Source organism: Brachyhypopomus gauderio, chromosome 12 (genome assembly GCF_052324685.1).
Source record: "Brachyhypopomus gauderio isolate BG-103 chromosome 12, BGAUD_0.2, whole genome shotgun sequence".
In the NCBI taxonomy this organism is placed as follows: Eukaryota; Metazoa; Chordata; class Actinopteri; order Gymnotiformes; family Hypopomidae; genus Brachyhypopomus; species Brachyhypopomus gauderio.
This window is the reverse complement of record NC_135222.1, coordinates 13,467,373-13,479,872: the sequence shown is the minus strand read 5'-3', so window position 1 is coordinate 13,479,872 and position 12,500 is coordinate 13,467,373. Positions and strand designations below refer to the sequence as shown.

The 12,500-nt window shown below is 43.6% G+C and overlaps 1 protein-coding gene across 1 annotated transcript in view; it reads right to left on the bottom strand.

Annotated features, from left to right (window-relative positions):
* gpc6a (glypican 6a) overlaps window positions 1-12,500 on the bottom strand; it is a 172,250-nt gene that overhangs the window by 26,660 nt on the left and 133,090 nt on the right.

Genomic DNA, 12,500 nt, shown 5'->3' with positions numbered 1-12,500 from the left:
GAGATTTGTGGAAGAGAAAAGCATGTGTTGTTATGCAGGTGTTATGTGTTAGTACATCATGTTCTAATAAAAAAATTTATGAGTCTGAACACATATCAAGCAGCTGAAGGAAAACCAGAACAGAAGATAAAATGGAGGAGATTTCATGTCTCGGTCCCAGTAGAAACACCAGTGTCAGGAACCGCTGATGCCAGGAACCGCCAGTGATGTGAGTAGTGGTGTGAAGTAGTGGGGGGCGTTTTATCGCATGGTAATGGATGAACTTCACGTCCACTCCTCAATGTCCCACAATTCCATTTGGCCCAAAGGAAGCTGAAACCATCTCTGTCCATCTGAGGTGGTTTTCCAGATGGTTCTGTGGACAGTGTGGCAAGGTCAGCTAGCGGCCGCTGAGTGCCGAGAGGCTGGATGAGAAGAGCTGTTTAAGCCAGCTGTACGCACACATCATTTATTATTTATTAAAACATTAAATCCACAATATATGGAAGTTCTCATTCTGTGGAACAGCTCAGCAGGATGAGGGAGAGGGGGTCTGCTTACCCATGCCTCTGCTGAACACAGAGAGAGTGCAGTGACGAGGCCAGTTGGTCCCAGGTGCCATATAACTAGCAAGGACAGGGAGTCAAAGTTGCCCCCAGTTCTGACCGCATGGCCACGCCCCCAGCCCCGCCTCCAGCCGTCAGCCCCAGTCCTCACTGTCCCATCCTCGGTCCTCGCACCAGCCTCAACCCGAGCCCTCACCCCCAGGACCCCGCCCCCAGCCCCACACCCAAACCCCGCCCCTAGCTCTCACCACCAGGTGCCCACCCCCAGCCCTCACAACAAAGCCACGTCTTTAGCCCTCACCACCAGGCTCCACCCCTAGCCCTCACCACAAGGCCCCGCCCCCAGCCCCAGCCCTCACCATCAAGCTCTGATACATCCCCAACCCCCATCCTCACCTCCAGCCCTCTTTGTGCTCCACCTTTTCTAGACAGCCCTCAACAAGTTTCATTGATGGTCTCTCTGTGTGTGTGTGTGTGTGTGTGTGTGCACGTGTGTGCGTGTAGAGGGGTGTGTGTGTGCGTGCGTGTGTGCACGCGTGAGTGTGTGCGCGCGCGTGTGTGTGTGTGTGCGCGTGCGTGCGTGTGTGTGTGTGTGTGTGTGTGTGTGAGTGTGTGTATGTGTGTGTCTGTCTCAGTGTCCGCCAGAATGAAGGACGTGCACATCCGGTCGTTAAAACTCGGTTATTAATTTACAGTCACAGGGAACCTATTACTGAGGTAGAGTGAGGTTATTGATCGAAGAACACTCTAGATGAAGGAGTGGAGTGTGAAAGTATTTGATCTTTTCATTTAGACTATTGCCCCAGCTCTCTCCTGAACTATAACAGCCTCCAGGTATCTCTGAGTCTTGTTACAGCAGACAGAGAGAGAGAGAGAGAGAGAGAGAGCGTTGTTAGAACACAGAGAAAATGTAGAGCTCGATGGTCAATTAGGGTTTTGAAACAGGAAGCCAAAGACATTACATAAACAGAAAGGCAGAAGTGAATAACACAGCACTGGCCAGCTGCTATTGGCAGAGGTCACAACAGCTCTCCTGAAGCTGGCTGAAGGTCTCCTGTTCCCATAAGAATGGCAGAAGGTCTCTAGGGTTAACCTCACTGGTCTCTAGGGCTAACCTCACTGGTCTCTAGGGTTAACCTCACCGGTCTCTAAGACTAACCTCACTGGTCTCTAGGGCTAACCTCACTGGTCTCTAGGGTTAACCTCACTGGTCTCTAGGGTTAACCTCACTGGTCTCTAGGGTTAACCTCACTGGTCTCTAGGGCTAGCCTCACCTGTCTCTAAGACTAACCTCACAGGTCTCTAGGGTTAACCTCACAGGTCTCTAAGACTAACCTCACCGGTCTCTAAGACTAACCTCACAGGTCTCTAGGGTTAACCTCACCAGTCTCTATGGCTAACCTCACCGGTCTCTAAGACTAACCTCACCGGTCTCTAGGGCTAACCTCACAGGTCTCTAGGGCTAACCTCACAGGTCTCTAGGGCTAACCTCACTGGTCTCTAGGGTTAACCTCACCGGTCTCTATGGCTAACCTCACCGGTCTCTAAGACTAACCTCACCGGTCTCTAAGACTAACCTCACAGGTCTCTAGGGCTAACCTCACAGGTCTCTAGGGTTAACCTCACTGGTCTCTAGGGTTAACCTCATTGGTCTCTAGGGTTAACCTCACCGGTCTCTAGGGCTAACCTCACCGGTCTCTAGGGCTAACCTCAACAGTCTGCAGGGCTGATCTCACTGGTCTCCAGGGCTAATCTCACCGGCCTGTGACTGCGTTCTCACACTGTGGTGCCTCTTGAGTAGTTAATGCTCTACATCAAACTGCCAAAGAGTTTGTAATGAACATGAATTCTAGTTAATATGAGATTCGCCCACACAGAAGAGGCAACCTATGGTGACCTACGGCGACCTACAGAACTGTGACAGAGCAGCATAGTGATGGTGCAGGATGGGTGGATGTACTTGACAGGTGCAGGTCTAATCTCAGCACTCAGCCACTCCACTTTAGTTTAATCACTGTTCAGATGCTTCTACCATTGAGTGAGTATAACGTTGTGTTGAAGTCATTATGTAACGCAGTGAGACAGGGCTTTTTTCCACATAACTGAAAACATAGGCCAGAAACCTCTGGTAGTAATCTATGAATACTTTACTGAGTGTTATGTAATTTAATATGATTTCTGGGGTTGGTGTGATACATTGTGTGTGTGTGTGTGTGTGAGTGTGTTGGGGGATGTGAGTGACAAGAGGAGAGGAGAGGGGAGGGGACAGAGGATTGGAAGAGAGGAAAGGCAAGTAGAGGAGAGAGTGGAAGAGGGGACGAGAGGAGAGGGGAGTGGAGGGGAGGAGAGGACAGGGGAGAGGAGGAGAGGAGAGGAGGAGAGGAGACAAGAGTGGAGGAGAAGACAGGGGACGGTAGTGGGGGAGTAGAGGACAGGGGAGGAGAAAGTGGAAGAGGAGAGGGAAAGAAAGGAGAGGGGAGGAGAAGACAGGTAAAGGTATTGGAGGGGAGGGGTGGAGAGGGGAGGGGAGAGGAGAGGAGGGGAGGGTATTTGTGAAGCTTTCAGAGCTGTGGCCTGACTCTATCTGTCTCCCTTGTGCAGATGTAACACGGATAACATTACAGTTCAGACCAATCCAACGTGACCTGTGTTGCTACAAGCAGTGTGAATAACACTGATTTTCAGTTTAAGATTGTCAGCAGCTCCTGTGAGGTTGGTCCTGTCTCAGTTAAAGCCTCCTGGAGTCGACCTGCGGGTCACAGCCATCACGGTTAAACATGCTTTATTTTCCCTTCTGGCAGTGAGCCTGTGTAATCCACACACTGTGGAGGAGCGTGAAGAGAAGAATGAAGTTCTGAAATCAACAGAGAGGGGGTGTCAGTACACTCAGAGCTCCGGGGGTGGAAAGGTGCTACTGAAATGGTGGTGTTCAACACCTTGCTGGTATCCACAGCACCTCCACCATCACCCAAACACCTCCTCCCTTATCATGCTGCTATTTTCTGTTCAGTGAGGTATGGTCTTGGATTGATCTTCTCTTAATGATCATTCACCACCACTATTACCCCTTATCACCACTACCATCACCGTCACCCCAATGCCACCACTATCACCCCAACGCCACCACCATCACCTCCAACACTACCACTATCACCCCAATACCATTACCATCACCCCAATACTACCACTATTACACCAACACCACTACCACCAGTGCCACCCCAACACCACCACCATCACCTCCAACACTACCACTATCACCCCAATACTATTACCATCACCCCAATACTACCACTATTACCCCAACACCACTACCACCAGTGCCACCCCAACACCACCACCATCACCTCCAACACTACCACTATCACCCCGATACCATTACCATCACCCCAATACTACCACTATTACCCCAACACCACTACCACCAGTGCCACCCCAACGCCACCACCATCACCTCCAATGCCACCACTATCACACCAATACCACTACTACGACCACCTCAACACCACTACCATCACCTCCAACACCATTACAATACCCCTATCAGCCTCAACACCATCACCACAGCAGCTCATTTCTGTGGGTAAGACAGAACTCGGTGTTTGGAACAAAACCCAATGTTCCTTTCTGTGGGAGGAACTACATCCCATCCTCCTTCCTCTGTATTGAACTACATACATGGACCCTAACATGTGAAGGGGGCTGAACCCAATGCTACATCCAGTCAATGGGACTAAAGAAAATGTTTCAGTTGATGGCAATCACTACTTTCTTCTGAGAAACTTCACTGAAGAGACAGTACACAACTATGACTACATTAATTAAAAATAGTTCAATTACAATAGGTTAATGTTTTGATTCTGAACAGCTTGCTCAGTATGAAGAGAACTCAAAAACTTCTTAGTTATATAACAGGAAAACAGCTGCAGATTCACACAGGCTTGTGGATTAGTACACCGGAAAATTTATAATATTAATGTACAATTCATTCAGTTTTCAGTCCTGTTCTTAAGACATAAGGACATATGAATGCATGTGTTGAATATCTTTATATGATCTGGATCTCGGTATTGATCACCCATAAAAAGTGGTCTGATCTTTATATAAGTCACAGTAACAGAAACATACAGTTGTGATCAAATTTATTCAACCCCCACTGAAATAAAGTGTTTTGGCCAGTTTGACATTGATTTTGATCATTTCAGTCATCTTATTTACAATTATATCAAAGAGGCACTTATAAATTAGACAAACATAACATAATATTTATGATGGAATAACCACAAATGTCTTTACTGTGCTCACATCATTATCAGTTTTATTCAACCCCCTAGTGACATTATTTTTTAGTACTTAGTACAACATCCTTTTCCAGTTATGACAGCTTTCAAGCGTGAAGCATAGCTTGACACAAGTGTCTTGCAGCGACCTATGGGTATCTTAGCCCATTCTTCATGGGCAAAAGCCTCCAGTTCAGTCACATTCTTAGGCTTGCGCACTGCAACTGCCTTCTTTAGGTCCCACCAGAGGTTCTCAATTGGATTTAAGTCTGGTGATTGCGATGGCCACTCTAGAATGTTCCAGCCTTTCATGTTCAACCATGCTCTAGTGGACTTGGATGTGTGCTTCGGATCATTGTCCTGTTGGAAGGTCCAACGTCTCCCAAGTCGCAGGTTTGTGACTGACTCCATCACATTTTCCTCCAAGATCTCCTGGTACTGAAGGGAATTCATGGTACCCTGCACACGTTGAAGCTTTCCTGTACCATTAGAAGCAAAACAGCCCCAAAGCATAATTGACCCCCCGCCATGCTTCACAGTAGGCAAGGTGTTCTTTTGTTCATAAGCCTGGTTCTTCCTTCTCCAAACATAGCGCTGGTCCATTGTCCCAAACTGTTCTAATTTAGTTTCATCTGACCACAGTACACTGTTCCAAAACCTTTGTGGCTTGTCCACATGACTTTTGGCATACTGCAGTCGACTTTTCTTGTTCTTTGGAGTCAGCAAGGGGGTGCGTCTGGGCGTTCTGGCATGGAGGTCTTCGTTATGCAGTGCGCGCCTTATTGTCTGAGCTGAAACTTCAGTGCCCACATCTGACAGGTCTTTTTTCAGTTCCTTAGCAGTCACGCGGGGATTTTTCTCCACATTACGCTTCAGGTAGCGCACAGCAGTCGCGGTCAGGATCTTCTTTCTGCCACGACCAGGTAACGTTTCCACTGTGCCCTTTAACTTGAACTTGCGAATGATACTTCCGATAGTGTCTCTTGGAATATTTAATAACTTCGCAATCTTTTTATATCCATTGCCATTCTTGTGAAGAGCAATAACCTCTTCTCTTGTCTTCTGGGACCATTCTCTTGCCTTCACCATGCTTGGAAACACACCAGTAGATGTCTAGAAGGAGCTGAGTATCACAGTCCTTTTAAATCTGCCTAATTGGTGCTTATCATGCTTGACTGCTGCTCGTTGACATCCACAGATGTTTTCAATACCTGATGGAAAACACTGGAATGAACCTCTGTTCTTAGGAGTGGTAGTCGTAAAGGGGTTGAATAATTGTGTCAATGAAGAAATCACAAAAAGGCCATTTAATACTTTATGACAAAAAAAATTGATGCTATCTTAGTTGCATTTAGTTCTTTAACAAGTCCTTGTAAGATTTCATTATGAACACAATTACAAATGTGCACTGAATTTCATAAAACCCTTCGCAGCATTGGGGGTTGAATAAATTTGATCACAACTGTACAACCTGCTTAAATTGTTACCAGTCCATCAGGGTCTGGTCAATACTGAACACATTGTGTAAACATTCACAGATCAAGCAGGACAACGCAAGCGGGCCTCGAAGCCAGAGTCCAAATCGATGAAATGACACTGAGCTTTAGGGCGGATGCACAAAAAGACGAACAAATTTGGGTTACTGAAAGAGAAAGAAAAAGGTCCCATTAAGACAGAGGGATCGAAAGCAATCAGAGGATGTTTGAATAAAAAAAACCATAATTGACACTTAGGGCTGATAAGGGCCACAGATGCACGTCTAAAGCCTGGATGTTCATCGATTCACAGCAAGACAACCTGAGCTCAGATGAAGATATAAAGAAATTCTGTTTGATTGCTGCTCTCCCAAAGAGTGGGGGACCTGGAGATCAAAGGTCAAACAGTAACAGTATTAGCTAAATGGTAACAGGAAACAGTATTAGGTACAGAGGTGTCAAGTAACGAAGTACAAATACTTATTTAAGTTACTTAAGTAGAAATTTTGGTTATTTATACTTTACTGGAGTAATAATTTTTCAGCAGACTTTTTACTTCTACTCCTTACATTTTCACACCATTATCTATACTTTCTACTCCTTACATTTTAAAAATAGCCTCGTTAGTGCTATTTCATTTCGACTTGTTTTCATTCCGGTGTGTCATTATAAAAATAAAAAAAACCCTATTCTGACTAATCGAAGTATAAACATATAATATTCCGACACCCTATATGTCACGTCACACTCCAGCGAGGACATTGCAAACGTATATAACTTAGTACAAAGATGTCCGTGGCAGAGACTCAAGAGAATTCGAGCGAAGTGTCCCAACTAAGTACCAGCGAGGAGGTTGGTAGCCAGAAAGACCAACCAATCCTTGTACTAAAGTACATTCATTTTCAATGGGCATATGTGCCCATTTTTCAACATTAACATTTTAATATAACATTATAGTCATTATGGCTTTAAAAAGAATGGGGTTTTTGGGGAGGTAGGCTAGTGCACTATAGACCCCTGTGGTGCAACCTAAGCTTTTGTCCTTAATGCCTTTTTTCCCTTACATTACTTTTACTTTTAAGTAGTTTTGAAAGCAGTACTTTTACACTTTTACTTGAGTAAAAAGCTTGAGTTGATACTTCAACTTCTACAGAAGTATTTTTAAACCCTAGTATCTATACTTCTACATGAATAATGAATGTGAATACTTCTGACACCTTTGATTAGGTAATGGTAACAGGAATAGTAACAGTATTAGGTAATGGTAACAATAATAGTAACAATATTAGGCAATAGTAACAGTAACACATTAGGTAATGCTAACAGTGACAGTAGGTAATGGTAACAGTATTAGGTCTAGGGGTGACCTGCAATAGTCGCTGATTCAACTATAGTCGATTATACCCCCTAGTCAACTATGAACGTCATAGTCGAATGTACCATTCTAACTGCGTGGAGGTGCCCAAGGATGCAGCTAAGCATTAGTTGTTACATGAAATGTCTTTGTTTTCGTTATATATAGCCTTTTGTCAAATAAAATCATCCTAATTTCTGTTAATAAATATTTAAAAATGGTGTTTGCGCATTAACAATAGGCATCTTCCTTACTACACATTAATAAATCACACCCTGCAGTTGCACAATCCAAACGAGCGGAGCTGAACACGCAGAATACGCAGCATCTACCGAGATTATAATGGCTACTAAAAAACTTCAAAAGTATTTTGAAGAAGATAAAGATGAGTAAAGTGCAAGTTATGTCATCAATGTCTTTCATTTCGCACGACAACAACCAACATGGCATACCATTTAAAACGCGTAAGGCGAAAAAAAAAACAGTTCAGTCGTTTGTCGTTTCGGTCGTGTCATCTCGTCTCCTTGCGGTGCGTCTCGGCAAGTAAACCTATAAACATTTTTTGTTGTTTGCTTTTAAACACCGTTATTTGAACCTTTCCTTATATATTTTTTGCTGTTGTGTGTCAATTTTTTTTATATTTTCAGGCAGGCATATTTTATTTAAAATATTTTTGACATTTTGCACAGTGCCTGTCTGACAGTTCGATATGCGCAATGCGCACTGACAGTTAATGTCCTCTAACGTTTCATTAAAAATAAGTAAGTAAATAAATAAAAGCTGAATAAAGCCAACCTACCGTATTTATTCATTTATCTGAGTGTTTTAGGTTTTTACTTTGAAGAGGAAAAATATTTATGCTCTAAATAAAAAATAAATAAATAAACCCGATTCGACTATTGGTCGACTAAAGGGAAAAGCTGACGAATCAGATTCGACTATGAAAATCTTTAGTTGAATACACCCCTAATTAGGTCATCTTCACAGTAACAATGTGACGGGCAGGGTGAGCGAAATAAAATGGAAGCGATCACGCCAAGTCTCAGGGAAAAAGGATGGTTTAATATGAAAAGTGCACAAACCAAAAACCTGTGAACTGATCCAAATTAAGGATATAATAACCAGCAGCCAACTGGTACAAAGACAAGACATATATAGACGAACAAACGACCCTCAGGTGAGACGGATCACGGGCTCCGCCCACCCGAGGGATGAACACAACGCAACACATGACAGGACAGCTGCCGCTGTAGACGGGGGCGACCAGTAGGGGGCCCGCAAACCCGTGACCAAATTTATTACGTAATGGTAACAGTAACTGTATTAGGTAACAGTAACAGTAATGGTCTTAGGTAATGGTAACATTATTAGGTAATGGTAATAATATTAGGTAATGGTCACATTATTAGGTTATGGTCACATTATTAGGTAATGGTAATAGTATTAGGTAATGTAACAGTATTAGTGTAACGTTCTAACGGTGTGACGCAAACGCAAGTTTTTAAGCTTTTTATTAAAGGAAATAAGACACGGACTAAACATGCAATAACGCAAAAGCACACTAGAACACACATAGCGGAAAACATACAAACGACCAGACGGCAACCAGAACTACTAAGAAACAGAACTAAACATGAGCTAAGAAGAAGACCACAAAACACTAAGCTGAAACAGAGAATGCCTACAGGAATAACAAGATACCGAAGGAATAAATCTCTGAAACGGGAAGGCAAGACAACTAGGGAAAACGCATACAAAACGCACAAAAAAATGCTAGGGAGTAACGGAGAGGGAAACAGCGACTAACGGGGGGAGAGAGGGGCTAAGTAACTGAACAAGGCTACAGACAGATAAACCAGAACTAAACCAGACTACAGAGACGTAACTAGGGTTATGCATGGATGAAGGGAAACCAACAAACAATACAACTTTAAACTGGGACAGATTATGTGGAGCAGGGAGGCAGAGCAACGAGGAGAAAATATATATCTATCAAAATTAGCAGAGACAAGGCAGAGAACATGAGCAGGAAAACACAGAGGGACTCACGTACAAACAATGACCGACACAGGAGTGAAACACCACGGGGATTATATCCACAGAAAACATGACGGTGAAACGAGAAGCAGGTGGGAACAATGAGGTCAGGGACGTGGCAGACAAAGGGAGAAACCATAGAACGGGGAAGATAGGCGGGACCAAGGAGGATGGAGGGGCTGGACGTGACAATTAGGTAATGGTAACAGTAACTAATGGGATTAGGTAATGGTAACAGTAACAGTATTAGGTAATGGTAGCATTATTAGGTAATGGTAATAGTATTAGTTAATGGTAACAGTAACAGTATTAGGTAATGTAACAGTAACAGTATTAGGTAATGGTAGCATTATTATGTAATGATAGTATTAGGCAATAGTAACAGTAACAGTATTAGGTAATGGTAAGAGTAACTAATGTGATTAGGTTATGGTACCAGTAACAGGTAACGGTAACAGAATTTGGTAATGATAACAGTAACAGTAATGGTATTATGTAATGGTAACAATAACAGTATTAGATAATGGTAACAGTAACGGTATCAGGTAATGGTAACAGTATTAGGTCATCTTAACAGTAAAAGTATTTGGTAATGGTAATGGTATTAGGTAATGGTAACAGTAACAGTAATGGTATTAGGTAATGGTAACAGTAACAGTATTATGTAATGTTAACAGTAACAGTATTTGGTAATGGTAACAGTAACAGTAATGGTATTTGGTAATTGTAACAGTAACAGTATTAGGCAATGTTAACGGTAACAAAATTAGATAATGGTAACAGTGACAGAAATTGTATTAGGTAATGGTAACAGTATTAGGTAACGGTAACAGTAACAGTATAATGGCAACAGTAAAGGTCCAAACTTACCTCATTTCAGGAGGTGAAGCATGGGGTTGCTGGGTTAGTGCCCCCACACATAGGTCTAAATCCCTTTTTCATTGTGCATGTGTGACCATCAGCCCATTGACAGTCAGTGACAGGGGCTTGTACTCTCTTGCCTACTTTGAGTGGCTTTATTTAAACAGTGTGTTCCGTGTTGACAAGAGGGAGTATTATTGTTTATGTAGTATTAGTTTATGCAGATCATGTCTGTTTATTTTTGTGACTAAGACCAGACCACATTGGCAATTAATTCAGAAATTCCAAAGGAAAACAAACTTTTTCATGGTGCACACACATAAGCACACACATCTACACACATATATACACACACAGACTTGCACATTTACACACACACACACACACACACACACACACACACACACACACACACACACACACATGCATACACCTCTAAAAACACACTTACAAACACACTTACAAACACACACAAGCAAGCATATCTACATACATACTTACACACACACACACACACACACACACACACACACACACACACACACACACACACACACACACTCACAAAGCATTATATTAGTAAAACATCACATATCTGCAGTCATTGTCCATTTTATCAGCTCTGTGTACTATATAGGGGCACTTTGTATGCTTAGTATATAGGAGCACTATAGACTGAAGACTGGGCACTATAGACTGGAGACTGGACACTACAGACTGGACACTACAGACTGGACATTAGACACTACAGACTGGACACTACAGACTGGACATTAGACACTACAGACTGGACACTACAGACTGGACACTACAGACTGGACATTAGACACTACAGACTGGACACTACAGACTGGACATTAGACACTACAGACTGGACACTACAGACTGGACATTAGACACTACAGACTGGACACTACAGACTGGACATTAGACACTACAGACTGGACACTACAGACTGGACATTAGACATTACAGACTGGACACTACAGACTGGACATTAGACACTACAGACTGGACACTACAGACTGGACACTACAGACTGGACATTAGACACTACAGACTGGACACTACAGACTGGACACTACAGACTGGACATTAGACACTACAGACTGGACACTACAGACTGGACACTACAGACTGGACATTAGACACTACAGACTGGACACTACAGACTGGACACTACAGACTGGACATTAGACATTACAGACTGGACACTACAGACTGGACACTACAGACTGGACATTAGACATTACAGACTGGACACTACAGACTGGACATTAGACACTACAGACTGGACACTACAGTTCTGCTTCTCTGCACATTGTAGCCCTCCTTTTATCCTGCCCTTCAGCACAGTACAGTACATTCTCATCCAGCAGTGATCTGTGTATGAGCACGTGCGTTTGCGTATGTGTGTGTATGTGTGTGTGTGTGTTTGTGTGTGTTTGTGTGTGTGTGTGTATGTGCATGTGAGAGTGTGTGTGTGTGTGTGTGAGAGTGTGTGAGTGTGTGTGTGTGTGCATGTGAGAGTGTGTGAGTGTGTGTCTGTGAGTGTGTGTGTGAGGTGAGTGTGTGTGTGTGCATGTGCATATGAGCGTGTGTGTGTCTGTGACAGTGTGTGAGTGTAAGTTTGTGTGTGTGTGTCTGTGTGTCTGTGACAGTGTGTGTGAGAGTGTGTGTGTGTGCGTGTGTGCATGTGTGTGTGTGTGTATGTGAGCGTGTGTGTGAGGGTGAGTGTGTGTGTGTGTGCATGTGCATATAAGAGTGTGTGTGTGTGTGTGTGTGTGTGTGTGTGTGTGTGTGTGTGTGTGTGTGTGTGTGTCTGTGAGTGTGTGTGTGTGTGTGTGTGTGTGTGTTGTGTGTGAAGGCATGTCTCAGGGCAGGGATGAAGCAGACAGTGGGACTCTGTTAATGTGTGACTGTTTGGTAGGAAGCTGCTAGTGGGGAG